Source organism: Rattus norvegicus, chromosome 16 (genome assembly GCF_021556685.1).
Source record: "Rattus norvegicus strain SHRSP/BbbUtx chromosome 16, alternate assembly SHRSP_T2T, whole genome shotgun sequence".
NCBI lineage: Eukaryota > Metazoa > Chordata > Mammalia > Rodentia > Muridae > Rattus > Rattus norvegicus.
This window is the reverse complement of record NC_141549.1, coordinates 35,692,977-35,709,224: the sequence shown is the minus strand read 5'-3', so window position 1 is coordinate 35,709,224 and position 16,248 is coordinate 35,692,977. Positions and strand designations below refer to the sequence as shown.

The following is a 16,248-nucleotide window of genomic DNA, read 5'->3' as shown; positions in this document are numbered from 1 at the left end:
AGAAACAAAAAGATACAAAGAAGCAACAAAACTAGGTTCTTTGAGAAAATCAACAAGATAGATAAACCCTTAACCAGAATAACTAGAGGGCTCAGAGAGAGTATCCAAATTAACAAAATCAGAAATGAAAAGGGAGACATAACTACAGAATCAGAGGAAATTCAAAAAATCATCAGATCCTACTACAAAAGCCTATATTCAACTAAACTGGAAAATCTGGATGAAATGGACAATTTTCTAGACAAATACCAGGTACCAAAGTTAAATCAGGAACAGATAAACCATCTAAACAACCCCATAACCGCTAAAGAAATAGAAGCAGTTATTAAAAGTCTCCCAACCAACCAGCCCTGGGCCAGATGGGTTTAGTACAGAATTCGTTAAACCTTCATAAAAGACCTCATACCAATACTATCCAAACTATTCCACAAAATAGAAACAAAAGGAACACCACCCAGTTCTTTCTATGAAGCCACAATTACACTTATACCTAAACCACACAAAGAAAGAGAACTTCAGACCAATTTTTCTTATGAATATCAATGCCAAAGTACTCAATAAAATTCTCAGAAATGGAATTTAAGAACACATCAAAACGATCGTCCCTCATGATCAAGTAGGCTTCATCCTAGGGATGCAGGGATGGTTCAATACATGGAAATCCATCAATGTAATCCACTATATAAATAAACTCAAAGAAAAAAACACCACATGATCATCTCATTAGATGCTGAGAAATAATTGACAAAACTCAACACCCCTTCATGTTAAAAGTCTTGGAAAGATCAGGAATTCAAGGCCCATACCTCAACATAGTAAAAGCCATATCCAGCAAACCAGTCGCCAACATCAAACTAAATAGAAAGAAACTTGGAGCAATCCTAAAATTTGGGACTAGACATAGCTGCCCACTTTCTCTTTCTACCTTTCCAATATAGTACTCGGAGTCCTAGCCAGAGCAATTAGGCAACAAAAAGAGGTCAAAGGGATACAGATTGGAAAGGAAGAAGTCAGAATTTCACTATTTGCAGATGATATGATAGTATACTTAAGTGACCCCAACAATTCCACCAGAGAACTCCTACAGCTGAGCAACACCTTCAGTGAAGTAGCTGGATATAAAATTAACCCAAATGAACCAGTAATCTTCCTCTATTCAAAGGAAAAGAAATTAGGGAAATGACACTTTTGACAATAATTACAAATAATATAAAATACCTTGGTGTGACTCTAATCAAACAAGTGAAAGATGTGCATGACAAGAACTTCAAGTCTCTGAAGAAAGAATTGAAGAAGAGCTCAGAAAATTGAAAGATCTCCCATGCTCATGGATTGGCAGGATTAATATAGTAAAATTGGCCATTTTGCCAAAAGCAATCACAGATTCAATGCAATCCCCAACAAAATTCCAACTCAACTCTTCATAGAGCTTGGAAGAGCATTTTGCAATTCATTTGGAATAACAAAAAACCCAGGATAACTAAAACTATCCTCAACAATTAAAGAACTTCTTGGAGAAATCACCATCCCTGACCTCAAGCTGTATTACAGAGCAATAGTGATAAAAACTGTATGCTGTTGGCACAGAGACAGTCAGATAGACCAGTGGAATAGAATTGAAGACCCAGAAATGAACCCACACATCTATGGTCACTTGATCTTTGACAAAGGAGCTAAAATCATTCAGTGGGAAAAAGGTAGCATTTTCAACAAATAGTGCTGGTTCAACCGGAGGTCAGCATGTAAAAGAATACAAATTGACTCATTCTTAATCCTAGTACAAAGCTCCAGTCCAAGTGGATCAAGGACCTCCACATCAAACCAGATAGGATGAGTCTAATAGAAGAGAAAATGGGAAAGAACCTTGAACACATTAGCACGGGGGAAAATGTCCTTAACAGAACATCAATGGCTTATGCTCTAAGATCAAGAATGGACAAGTGGGACCTCATAAAATTGAAAAGCTTTCATAAGGTGAAGGATACTGTCAATAGGTTAATATGGCAAGCCACAGATTGGGAAAAGATCTTTTCCAATCCTATGTCCAATAGAGGGCTAATATCCAAAACATACAAAAAACTCAGGAGGTTAGACTCCAGAGAATCAAATAACCCTATTAAAAATGAGGTACAGAGCTAAAAAGAGAATTTGCAACTGAGGAATCTCAAATGGCTGAGAAGCACTTAAAGAAATGTTCAACATCCTTAGTCATCAGAGAATTGCCAATCAAAACAACCCTGAGATTCCACCTCACACCAGTCAGAATGGCTAAGATCAAAACCTCGGGGCTTTGCAGACGCCGCTGTCTCTTTTTTTTTTTTTTTTTTTATTAACTTGAGTATTTCTTATATACATTTCGAGTGTTATTCCCTTTCCCGGTTTCCGGGCAAACATCCCCCAACCCCCTCCCCTTCCTTATGGGTGTTCCCCTCCCAACCCTCCCCCCCATTGCCGCCCTCCCCCCATAGACTAGTTCACTGGGGGTTCAGTCTTAGCAGGACCCAGGGCTTCCCCTTCCACTGGTGCTCTTACTAGGATATTCATTGCTACCTATGGGGTCAGAGTCCAGGGTCAGTCCATGTATAGTCTTTAGGTAGTGGCTTAGTCCCTGGAAGCTCTGGTTGCTTGGCATTGTTGTACTTTTGGGGTCTCGAGCCCCTTCAAGCTCTTCCAGTTCTTTCTCTGATTCCTTCAATAGGGGACCTATTCTCAGTTCAGTGGTTTGCTGCTGGCATTCGCCTCTATATTTGCTGTATTCTGGCTGTGTCTCTCAGGAGCGATCTACATCCGGCTCCTGTCGGTCTGCACTTCTTTGCTTCATCCATCTTGTCTAATTGGGTGGCTGTATATGTATGGGCCACATGTGGGGCAGGCTCTGAATGGGTGTTCCTTCAGTCTCTGTTTTAATCTTTGCCTCTCCCTTCCCTGCCAAGGGTATTCTTTTTCCTCATTTAAAGAAGGAGTGAAGCTTTCACATTTTGATCATCCGTCTTGAGTTTCGTTTGTTCTAGGGATCTAGGGTAATTCAAGCATTTGGGCTAATAGCCACTTATCAATGAGTGCATACCATGTATGTCTTTCTGTGATTGGGTTAGCTCACTCAGGATGATATTTTCCAGTTCCAACCATTTGCCTACGAATTTCATAAACTCGTTGTTTTTGATAGCTGAGTAATATTCCATTGTGTAGATGTACCACATTTTCTGTATCCATTCCTCTGTTGAAGGGCATCTGGGTTCTTTCCATTTTCTGGCTATTATAAATAAGGCTGCGATGAACATAGTGGAGCACGTGTCTCTTTTATATGTTGAGGCATCTTTTGGGTATATGCCCAAGAGAGGTATAGCTGGATCCTCAGGCAGTTCAATGTCCAATTTTCTGAGGAACCTCCAGACTGATTTCCAGAATGGTTTTACCAGTCTGAAATCCCACCAACAATGGAGGAGTGTTCCTCTTTCTCCACATCCTCGCCAGCATCTGCTGTCACCTGAGTTTTTGATCTTAGCCAATCGCACTGGTGTGAGGTGAAATCTCAGGGTTGTTTTGATTTGCATTTCCCTTATGACTAAAGATGTTGAACATTTCTTTAGGTGTTTCTCAGCCATTCGGCATTCCTCAGCTGTGAATGCTTTGTTTAGCTCTGAACCCCATTTTTTAATAGGGTTATTTGTTTCCCTGCGGTCTAACTTCTTGAGTTCTTTGTATATTTTGGAAATAAGGCCTCTATCTGTTGTAGGATTGGTAAAGATCTTTTCCCAATCTGTTGGTTGCCGTTTTGTCCTAACCACAGTGTCCTTTGCCTTACAGAAGCTTTGCAGTTTTATGAGATCCCATTTGTCGATTCTTGATCTTAGAGCATAAGCCATTGGTGTTTTGTTCAGGAAATTTTTTCCAGTGCCCATGTGTTCGAGATGCTTCCCTAGTTTTTCTTCTATTAGTTTGAGTGTGTCTGGTTTGATGTGGAGGTCCTTGATCCACTTGGACTTAAGCTTTGTACAGGGTGATAAGGATGGATCGATCTGCATTCTTCTACATGTTGCCCTCCAGTTGAACCAGCACCATTTGCTGAAAATGCTATCTTTTTTCCATTGGATGGTTTTGGCTCCTTTGTCAAAAATCAAGTGACCATAGGTGTGTGGGTTCATTTCTGGGTCTTCAATTCTATTCCATTGGTCTATCTGTCTGTCTCTGTACCAATACCATGCAGTTTTTATCACTATTGCTCTGTAATACTGCTTGAGTTCAGGGATAGTGATTCCCCCTGAAGTCCTTTTATTGTTGAGGATAGCTTTAGCTATCCTGGGTTTTTTGTTATTCCAGATGAATTTGCAAATTGTTCTGTCTAACTCTTTGAAGAATTGGATTGGTATTTTGATGGGGATTGCATTGAATCTGTAGATTGCTTTTGGTAAAATGGCCATTTTTACCATATTAATCCTGCCAATCCATGAGCATGGGAGATCTTTCCATCTTCTGAGGTCTTCTTCAATTTCTTTCCTCAGTGTCTTGAAGTTCTTATTGTACAGATCTTTTACTTGCTTGGTTAAAGTCACACCGAGGTACTTTATATTATTTGGGTCTATTATGAAGGGTGTCGTTTCCCTAATTTCTTTCTCGGCTTGTTTCTCTTTTGTATAGAGGAAGGCAACTGATTTATTTGAGTTAATTTTATACCCAGCCACTTTGCTGAAGTTGTTTATCAGCTTTAGTAGTTCTCTGGTGGAACTTTTGGGATCACTTAAATATACTATCATGTCATCTGCAAATAGTGATATTTTGACCTCTTCTTTTCCGATCTGTATCCCTTTGATCTCCTTTTGTTGTCTGATTGCTCTGGCTAGAACTTCAAGAACTATATTGAATAAGTAGGGAGAGAGTGGGCAGCCTTGTCTAGTCCCTGATTTTAGTGGGATTGCTTCAAGTTTCTCTCCATTTAGTTTAATGTTAGCAACTGGTTTGCTGTATATGGCTTTTACTATGTTTAGGTATGGGCCTTGAATTCCTATTCTTTCCAGGACTTTTATCATGAAGGGGTGTTGAATTTTGTCAAATGCTTTCTCAGCATCTAATGAAATGATCATGTGGTTCTGTTCTTTCAGTTTGTTTATATAATGGATCACGTTGATGGTTTTCCGTATATTAAACCATCCCTGCATGCCTGGGATGAAGCCTACTTGATCATGGTGGATGATTGTTTTGATGTGCTCTTGAATTCGGTTTGCCAGAATTTTATTGAGTATTTTTGCGTCGATATTCATAAGGGAAATTGGTCTGAAGTTCTCTTTCTTTGTTGTGTCTTTGTGTGGTTTAGGTATAAGAGTAATTGTGGCTTCGTAGAAGGAATTCGGTAGGGCTCCATCTGTTTCAATTTTGTGGAATAGTTTGGATAATATTGGTATGAGGTCTTCTATGAAGGTTTGATAGAATTCTGCACTAAACCCGTCTGGACCTGGGCTCTTTTTGGTTGGGAGACCTTTAATGACTGCTTCTATTTCCTTAGGAGTTATGGGGTTGTTTAACTGGTTTATCTGTTCCTGATTTAACTTCGATACCTGGTATCTGTCTAGGAAATTGTCCATTTCCTGAAGATTTTCAAATTTTGTTGAATATAGGTTTTTATAGTAAGATCTGATGATTTTTTGAATTTCCTCCGAATCTGTAGTTATGTCTCCCTTTTCATTTCTGATTTTGTTAATTTGGACACACTCTCTGTGTCCTCTCGTTAGTCTGGCTAAGGGTTTATCTATCTTGTTGATTTTCTCAAAGAACCAACTTTTGGTTCTGTTGATTCTTTCTATGGTCCTTTTTGTTTCTACTTGGTTGATTTCAGCTCTGAGTTTGATTATTTCCTGCCTTCTACTCCTCCTGGGTGTATTTGCTTCTTTTTGTTCTAGAGCTTTTAGGTGTGCTGTCAAGCTGCTGACATATGCTCTTTCCTGTTTCTTTCTGCAGGCACTCAGCGCTATGAGTTTTCCTCTTAGCACAGCTTTCATTGTGTCCCATAAGTTTGAGTATGTTGTATCTTCATTTTCATTAAATTCTAAAAAGTTTTTAATTTCTTTCTTTATTTCTTCCTTGACCAGGTTATCATTGAGTAGAGCATTGTTCAATTTCCACGTATATGTGGGCATTCTTCCCTTATTGTTATTGAAGACCAGTTTTAGGCCGTGGTGGTCCGATAGCACGCATGGGATTATTTCTATCTTTCTGTACCTGTTGAGGCCCGTTTTTTGACCAATTATATGGTCAATTTTGGAGAAAGTACCATGAGGAGCTGAGAAGAAGGTATATCCTTTTGCTTTAGGATAGAATGTTCTATAAATATCCGTTAAGTCCATTTGGCTCATGACTTCTCTTAGTCTGTCTACATCACTGTTTAATTTCTGTTTCCATGATCTGTCCATTGATGAGAGTGGGGTGTTGAAATCTCCCACTATTATTGTGTGAGGTGCAATGTGTGTTTTGAGCTTTAGTAAGGTTTCTTTTACGTATGTAGGTGCCCTTGTATTTGGGGCATAGATATTTAGGATTGAGAGTTCATCTTGGTTGATTTTTCCTTTGATGAATATGAAGTGTCCTTCCTTATCTTTTTTGATGACTTTTAGTTGGAAATTGATTTTATTTGATATTAGAATGGCTACTCCAGCTTGCTTCTTCTGACCATTTGCTTGGAAAGTTGTTTTCCAGCCTTTCACTCTGAGGTAGTGTCTGTCTTTGTCTCTGAGGTGTGTTTCCTGTAGGCAGCAGAATGCAGGGTCCTCGTTGCGTATCCAGTTTGTTAATCTATGTCTTTTTATTGGGGAGTTGAGGCCATTGATATTGAGAGATATTAAGGAATAGTGATTATTGCTTCCCGTTATATTCATATTTGATGTGAGGTTATGTTTGTGTGCTTTCATTCTCTTTGTTTTGTTGCCAAGACGATTAGTTTCTTGCTTCTTCTAGGGTATAGCTTGCCTCCTTATGTTGGGCTTTACCATTTATTATCCTTTGTAGTGCTGGATTTGTAGAAAGATATTGTGTAAATTTGGTTTTGTCATGGAATATCTTGGTTTCTCCATCAATGTTAATTGAGAGTTTTGCTGGATACAGTAATCTGGGCTGGCATTTGTGTTCTCTTAGGGTCTGTATAACATCAGTCCAGGATCTTCTGGCCTTCATAGTTTCTGGCGAGAAGTCTGGTGTGATTCTGATAGGTCTCCCTTTATATGTTACTTGACCTTTTTCCCTTACTGCTTTTAATATTCTTTCTTTATTTTGTGCGTTTGGTGTTTTGACAATTATGTGACGGGAGGTGTTTCTTTTCTGGTCCAATCTATTTGGAGTTCTGTAGGCTTCCTGTATGTCTATGGGTATCTCTTTTTTTAGGTTAGGGAAGTTTTCTTCTATGATTTTGTTGAAGATATTTACTGGTCCTTTGAGCTGGGAGTCTTCACTCTCTTCTATACCTATTATCCTTAGGTTTGATCTTCTCATTGAGTCCTGGATTTCCTGTATGTTTTGGACCAGTAGCTTTTTCCGCTTTACATTATCTTTGACAGTTGAGTCAATGATTTCTATGGAATCTTCTGCTCCTGAGATTCTCTCTTCCATCTCTTGTATTCTGTTGGTGAAGCTTGTATCTACAGCTCCTTGTCTCTTCTTTTGGTTTTCTATATCCAGGGTTGTTTCCATGTGTTCTTTCTTGATTGCTTCTATTTCCATTTTTAATTCCTTCAACTGTTTGATTGTGTTTTCCTGGAATTCTTTCAGGGATTTTTGCGATTCCTCTCTGTAGGCTTTTACTTGTTTATTAATGTTTTCCTGTGCTTCCCTAAGTGTGTTCAGGTCTTTCCTGAAGTCCTCCAGCATCATGATTAAATATGATTTTGAAACTAGATCTTGCTTTTCTGGTGTGTTTGGATATTCCATGTTTGTTTTGGTGGGAGAATTGGGCTCCGATGATGGCATGTAGTCTTGGTTTCTGTTGCTTGGGTTCCTGCGCTTGCCTCTCGCCATCAGATTATCTCTAGTGTTACTTTGTTCTGCTATTTCTGACAGTGGCTAGACTGTCCTATAAGCCTGTGTGTCAGGAGCGCTGTAGACCTGTTTTCCTCTCTTTCAGTCAGTTATGGGGACAGAGTGTTCTGCTTTCGGGCGTGTAGTTTTTCCTCTCTACAGGTCTTCAGCTGTTCCTGTGGGCCTGTGTCTTGAGTTCACCAGGCAGCTTTCTTGCAGCAGAAAATTTGGTCTTACCTGTGGTCCCGAGGCTCAGGTTTGCTCGTGGGGTGCTGTCCAGGGGCTCTCTGCAGCGGCAGCAACCAGGAAGACCTGTGCAGCCCCTTCCGGGAGCTTCAGTGCACCAGGGTTCCAGATGGTCTTTGGCTTTTTCCTCTGGCGTCCGAGATGTGTGTGCAGGGAGCAGTCTCTTCTGGTTTCCCAGGCTTGTCTGCCTCTCTGAAGGTTTAGCTCTCCCTCCCACGGGATTTGGGTGCAGAGAACTGTTTATCCGGTCTGTTTCCTTCAGGGTCCGGCGGTGTCTCTGGCAGGGGTCCTGCCGCTCCTGGGCCCTCCCCCACGGGAGCCCAGAGGCCTTATACAGTTTCCTCTTGGGCCAGGGATGTGGGCAGGGGTGAGCAGTGTTGGTGGTCTCTTCTGCTCTGCAGCCTCAGGAGTGCCCACCTGACCAGGCGGTTGGGTCTCTCTCTCACCGGGTCTGGGAGCAGAGAGCTGCTCACGCCGCTGTCTCTTTTCGCTGCTTGCTGCAGACATGGTCAACTCCACCGTGTTCTTCAACATCACAGCCAATGGCGAGCTCTTGGCCTGTGTCTCCTTCAAGCTGTTTGCAGACAAAGTTCCAAAGACAGCAGAAAACTTTCATGCTCTGAGCACTGGAGAGAAAGGATTTGGCTATAAGGGCTCCTCCTTTCACAGAATTATTCCAGGATTCATGTATCAGGGTGGTGACTTCACACGCCATAATGGCACTGGTGGCAAGTCCATCTACAGAGAGAAATTTGAGGATGAGAACTTCATCCTGAAACATACAGGTCCTAGCATCTTGTCCATGGCAAATGCTGGACCAAACACAAATGGTTCCCAGTTTTTTATCTGCACTGCCAAGACTGAGTGGCTGGGGCAAGCATGTGGTCTTCGGGAAGGTGAAAGAAGGCATGGACATTGTGGAAGCCATGGAGCGTTTTGGGTCCAGGAATGGCAAGACCAGTAAGAAGATCACCATTTCTGACTGTGGACAACCCTAATTTCTTTGACTTGCAGGCATTTTACCCATCAACTTTCTTCTGTAACTCGGGGGAGCACCCCCACCCCATCTGCTCGCAATACCCTGTAATCTCTGCTCTCACTGAACTTCTTTGGGTTCCATATTTTCCTCATTCCCCTTCAAGTCTAGCAGGATTGCAAAGTTAAGTTTACGATTATGAATAAAAACTAAATAAGAACTGAAAAAAAAACTAAGGTGACAGCAGATGCTGGTGAGGATGTGGAGAAAGGGAAACTCCCCAATTGCTGGTGGGATTGTAAGCTGGTACAACCACTCTGGAAATCAGTCTGGAGGTTCCTCAGAAAACTGGAAAAAGAATTACCCGAGGACCCAGTTGTACCACTCCTGGACATGTACCCAAAAGATGCTCCATCACGCAACAAAGACACATGCTCCACTATATTCATAGCAGCCTTATTCATAATAGCCGGGACCTGGAAAGAACCCAGATGTCCCTCAACAGAGGAATGGATACAGAAAATGTGGTACATCTACACAATGGTGTTCTACTTAGCTATTAAACACAGTGATTTCATGAAATTTGCAGGCAAATGTGTGGAACTTGAAAATGTCATCCTGATTGAGGTAACCCAATCACAAAAAAACCACACATGGCATGTACTCACTGATAAGTGGATATTAGCCAAAAAGAAGCTCAGAATACTCACAGACAATGTGAAACTCAGGAAGAAAGAAGATCACACTAAAGCATGGATGCTACAGTCCTACTGAGTGGGGGAAGAGAATAATCTCTGGGAAATAGAGGGAGAGAGGGATTTGGGAGGGAGAGAGGAGGGGGAGGGAAGGGTGGCAGTTCAGATACAGGAGGAGATGGGGGAGAAGAACAGAGTGTCAGGAATTTTAAGTGGTTGTATAGCAGTGGGGGAGGCACTAGAGGTAGCTACTACAAAGTCCCAGATTCCCAGGATGCAAGAGGTTCCCAGGGCCCAACAGGGAGGACTTTAGCCAAAACACCCAACGAAAGGGAGAGAGAACCTGTAGAGACCATATCCAGTGGATCGACCTGGCCCCCAGTTAAGGGATCAGGCCACCCACACACCTCAAAAATATTAATCCAGAATTCCTCCTGTCAAAGGAAATGCCAGGACTAAGAGTGGAGCAGAAACTGAAGGAAAGCCCATCCAGAGACTGGCCTACCGAAGGACCCAGCAGATCTGTTGACACCAAACTCTGACATTATTGCTGATGCCAAGAAGTGCTTACTGACAGGAGCCCAGTATAACTGTCTCCTGAGAGGATCTGCCAGAGCCTGACCAATACAGATATGGATGTACACAGTCAAACATTGGACTGAGCACGGGGACCCCAATGGGGAAGTTAGGGCGAGGACTGAAGAAGCTGAAGGGGTTTGCAACACCGTAGGAAGAACAATATCAACCAACCAGACCCTGCAATGCTCCCAGGGACTAGGCCACCAACCAAAGAGTACACAGAGTATACTCATGTCTCCAGCTGGATATGTAGCAGAGGATGGCCTTATCTGGCATCACTGGGAGGAGAGCCCCTTGGTCCTGTGGAAGCTTGATGACCCAGGATAGGGGAATGATAGGCCACTAAGACAGGAATGGGTGGGCGGGGCGAGTGGGGGAGCACCCTCATAGAGGCAGGGAGATGGAGGGAGGATGGGGGGCTTGTGGAGAAGAATCTGGGAAGGGGACAACACTTGAAATGTAATAAATAAAATAACCAATAAAAAAAACAACAAAAAGCAAATAAAAATTTTGCCGTGACCCTCATAAATATCTCTAGTCCTCCCCCTTATTTTACAAAAGTCTTTGCAAATCAAGGTTGGATCTCCCACTGGCTGAAAAAATGGCTCGGTAGATAAAACATTGGTCATGCAAACAGGGGGACAGAGTTTGGATCCCCAGAACCTATATAAAAGGCAGACAGGTTTAATGGCCATCAGTGTTCACAGCACTACAGAGGCTAAGAAGGATTCCCTAGGACCCTTCCAGGTGCCTCTGGATTTTTTTCTCTTACCCATAATGAAAACCTCCCCATTAACTATGGAGCAACCATTTCAGTAGTTTCTTTATTGTGTCTCTTGCACATACAGCTGGACTCTTGGTATCTTCAAGTCAAGGCATGTGGGGAAGTGTTGCAGCTCTGAAGGAAAAAGCTTCTCCTACAGAAGCTCTGCTCCAGCTGCCAGGAAAGTTTCCCCTACAAAAGTGTTACAGTTCTGCTCAGAAAGGTATTCTGACAGTTGGGAGCCAAGGATACCACAAAGTTACACCTCACAACAAACCTTACACAAGAGATTTATTGGGAGGGAAAAACCCAGTGGGATGGCTGCCACTGCTCAGGAGAGAAGGAGCACAGCACTAGGTAGAATGCAGGGTTTATACAGGATTTCTTGGGGGGACGAGTTCCAGGGTGGTCTGAGATTGGACAAATTATGTGGCCTGGTCTTTGTGGCAAACTCAGGGATTGGTAGGATTTGTGTGTATGTGGCCAGGCCTGGCTACTCTCCAGCCATTAGAAAACTGTTGTTAGGGAAGTGTTGGGGTGGGGTCCAGCCACAGGAGCGCCTCAAGGGGCTTGATCACTTGTATGTCTTGAGGGTTCACAAAGGGAGTCCACAGCTGCCTCTTGGGTTGGTGGGAATAGCCAACGAGTTAAGTGATGTGGAGAAATAAGTCAGTGTAACTGTGTAGTAAGTATTACAAGGACAATCTACAACACATGTGTATTTCTTCTCCCTAAAAACACACAAGCACATACACACACACACACACAAATACGATGCACGTAAAGTTGTACAGAATGTTTTACTAAAGGCCCTGTATTGATGAGAATGCATCCATACCAGAATCCCCTCTGGATCTGGTGCAAGCCCCTCAAGGCACACAAATATCCAGGTCCCACCCCTGAGGAACTCAACTACTGGGATCTACACACAGAACACTCTAACTGCCCACGTGGCCAGAACCAGGCCCCGCCCTAAAGAGTATAAAGCCCAAGCTCTGGACTTGAAATCCCACCAATCTCCACCCTAGAAAGCTCTGCCCCACTACTCCCAAGAAACACTCTATAAACCCTGTCTTCTGCTCAACTCCCTGCTGCTTCTCACTCAAGCAGATGCAGCCATCCCTCCTGGGTTCCTTCCTTTTAATAAATCCTCTTGTGAGGATTGTGTGGTGTGACTTCGTGGCATTCCTTGGCTCTGGACTGCTGGGATACCCTTCCTCTCAGAGCTGTCACACATCAGGGACTTTGTTTAACAATGATAAGAAGTTGCCTCCAAAATAAAGGAGTCACACCTACCAAGTCCTGTGCATTCTACAAGTGTTTACCGAATGCCCGCTATTTCCCAAGCAGGCTCAGTTCCAGGTACTAGAGATAAAGTTTCTGACAAAACAAAATTCCTTCCCTCAAGGAGATAATATTCTAGGGAGACAGACAGACAATAGACAAGAAGATAAATATTTACATTGGATGTGGTAAGAGCTAAGGCAGATAATGATGCTGGATAAAGAGAAGAAGGAAAGTGGGGCCAGTTTCTGTTTTATTTGTGTCCTCCATAGTAGCAATACATACAAACACACCGGAAAGGAGGGTTTTGTGGAAACAGCATGGATCCAGCATGAGCCAGCTGAAGGAGAAGCATCTGGCAAAAGGTGGGTGGAGGTGGGGCAAATATTGTAGGGACTGGGAGGGGGGTGGTCATCTGTGAGGCATGCTCTAGGAAATTTTTAAGTGGAGAAGTCTCTTCAGTAATAAAATATAAGAATGGAAATAAAATGATGTTGGACAAGGATTCTGGTCTTCATTCAGCTGGCCCTAGTGTATCCCTTTTACAGTTCACACCTCTGCCTTTATCTGTTCTGTGTGCAGAAAGTCTTGTGGGAGTCACCCACTCTGCATGTTTATACTGACTTTGGTGAACCACCATGAGGTGCACAGAAGAAGAGAGATGTAGGCCTGCCATCCTAGCCACTCCAAAGGCTGAGGCAGAAACTTCACAAGTTCAAGTGTTACCTGAGCAACTTCACAAGAGCACATCTCGAAAGAGAGCTATACCAGGAAAAGAGAGAGCTCTTGCCTAGCTGTGTGAGGCCCTAAGTTCAATTCCTTCAGCACACAAATATAATAGATGAAGCCTCTTTCCTGTGTTTCACAAATCCCCTGACCCATAAGCCATAACCCATCCATCACTCTAGAAGTTGAGAAAAGCTAATACTGCAGTAGCTTCCCTTGCAGCTCAGACATGGCTTAACAAGACAAGCCTTTCCCCACACTGTGAGAAGGAGGATGATGAATAAGGTATTATGTATTTTCCATTCTTCTGAGGATGGGAGTGACAGCAGTGGGACAGAAGTGGTAGAGGTTCTGTTCCACACTAGCATGTTATATGTGGAGTAGTGGTGTATGTTCTGGGGCTTATACCCAGACTCCAACGTCATTCAGTCCAATGTTCTGACTTCCTATTATCTGTCTGTTTGTCTGTCTGTCTGTCTCTCTCTCTTCTCTCTCTCTCTTCTCTCTCTCTCCTCTCTCCTCTCCTCTCTCTCTTCTCTCTCTCCCTCCCCCTCCCTCTCTCTCCCTCCCTCCCTCCTTCCCTCTCTCTCTCTCCTCCTTTCTCTCTCTCTCTTCTCATATATCCCATATTGACTTTGAACTTGTTGTAGAACAGAGGATCTTGAACTTCTGATCCTCCTGTCTCTATCTCTCATGTTGGGATTACATGCAATGCTGCTCCTTCCATGCCTGGTTTATGTACTGGAACGCACATGCTCAGGACTTAATGCATGTTGTTAGCTCTCTACTGACTGAACATCTCCAAGCCCTGGTTTCAGTACAGTTATGTTATACTCACAGATTCTACAAGTCAAGAATTCAGGCAAAACACAGTAAGAGAAGTGTGCATTTGTTCTATAATACCTGGCCTTTGGGGTGAGATTTCTAAACTGTCAGTGGAGATATCATGAGCATTAGAAAAATCTGGGGGTTTCATTTACATCTTGGACCATAGCAGGATTTTTTAGTTGGATGTGGCAGGATATTTTTAGTCTGTAGTCATATTTTTTCCTTTAAATGACTGTACAGCTGGGGAGAAGCTAGACCTTAGTCATGGTGATGATTCAGGTCTTCTAAGGGCATGAATCCTCAGCTAGAAAGTCATGGAGTATCGCCTCTGCCACATTCTGTTATTCAGAGTAGTCACAGCCTCACTGGATTCAAGAGGTGATGACACCAACTCCATTTCCTGAAGGGAAGTACAGCAAAAAAAAATTGCAGCCAAGTTTTAAAATCACAAGGGTACCTTTTTTAAACCACATGCTTTAGGGCACCCAGTGTCTCTAATAAAGTCTTTGTATGATTAGATCACCCAGACTTTGTTCCTATGCTCTACCCCTTCTGACTGGCACTAACATCAGTCTGTCGATTCTGAAGAGTTATTTCCAAGGCTTACCCACTGACCTCTCCTACCTCCTTGTTCCTTTCATATCTGTTCTCCAACTTGCTCACAGAAAGATCTATGAGTTCAGCTAACCTAAGAAGATCGTTCTCTTCTTGAAACCATTCTTAGGTGTTCCTTGATGTCAGAGACCTACAGTCTCCCTCTTTGTCCTTATCTCATGTTCGCTGGAGCCTGCTCTCTCTCTCTCTTCAGCCTAGTGCTCCAGTATCTCTAGTTTACCATTCAAAGACAACACATAACTCAAATCCTCTCCTCTGCGCCTTGGCTTGAAAGAATTCTGTACAGAAATGTTTCTATTCCCCTTTTACCTTCCAACATCCTGTTATACTGGTTCACCTCTAGAAACCTTTCCTGGTCTGACTTGATCTCCTTCTCACTGTAAAAACCCTGGAAACTACAGTTAGTATATTATAATCATGCATAAGCCTATATGCCTTCAACACTGGGACTCTATGAAGATGAGATAGAGGGATCTGAGATCATGATCCATCTTCAGGCCCGAGTTCATATCAATCCACAGTAAATGAATTTTAGCTAAGTAGGTAAAATAACCAGACAGTATACTCTGTGTCTGATTGAATTTATGCTGGATGGCTCAGGTCCCTAACATGCTGAAATAGTCAAAGTCCAATGATCTTAGTTTTGTTTTGTTTTTAAATTTGAGAGAGACAGAGCTTAATAAATAATACAAGAGACAGATTTAGGAAATAATGGTACCTTCCTTATATAGGAACATCTCTGCAGCGTGCATGAGGCATTCAGAACAGCTCAACGATTTCTACTATATAACAATTTGAAGGGCCAGGCAGATGTCTCAGTTGATAAGATGCTTGCTTTGGAAGCATGAAGACCCAAGTGTAGATATCTAGTTCCATGTTAAAGCTGGACAACATGGCACCAGATCCCAGGGAAGACGGAAACAGCTACCCCCAAAGCTCACTGGCCAGCTTGCCCAGCCAGCTAGTGGGCTCCAGGCTCAATCCTGTCTCACATAACAACAGCAACAATTATGTGAAGAAATGGAGGAACGCACCTGACATTTGCATCTGGCATCCATACACAAACAGATATAAACAGAGAGGGAGAAAGGAAGTGTGTGTGTGTGTGTGTGTGTGTGTGTGTGAGAGAGAGAGAGAGAGAGAGAGACAGAGACAGAGACAGAGACAGAGAGACAGAGAGACAGAGAGACAGAGAGACAGAGAGAGAGATTAGTCTTTCTACTCTCTTCATCCCTGAGATCAGCTCTTGGTTCTGTAGTCCTAGGGCTTTGTGTCTGTTAAAACAACATGTATATTTTCCCTCTCCTCTTGCTTCAAGAGAGGAAAGAATTTCTTAGAGTCCCTGCCAGATCTGAAACCTCCATCTCTCTTCAGTAGGTCAGGTTATATAAGCAGGACACTTTACTAGAACTGTCAAAGGACAACTGCTTTTTCAGATTAGTAGGTCAAAGGATGCAGAAAGCAACAGTGGAGGAATAATAAAAGAAGCCAATGGAACTCACAGCTGGTGCTACTGCATTTCTTAACTATTCATGAAG

General features: G+C 42.6%; 1 protein-coding gene and 1 pseudogene; one reads left to right on the top strand and one right to left on the bottom strand.

The window, feature by feature from the left end:
• Erich1 (glutamate-rich 1) overlaps nucleotides 1-16,248 on the bottom strand; it is a gene marked incomplete at its 5' end in the record, with an annotated part of 52,793,804 nt that overhangs the window by 47,955,139 nt on the left and 4,822,417 nt on the right.
• On the top strand, nucleotides 8,750-9,426 carry Ppia-ps13 (peptidylprolyl isomerase A, pseudogene 13; annotated as a pseudogene).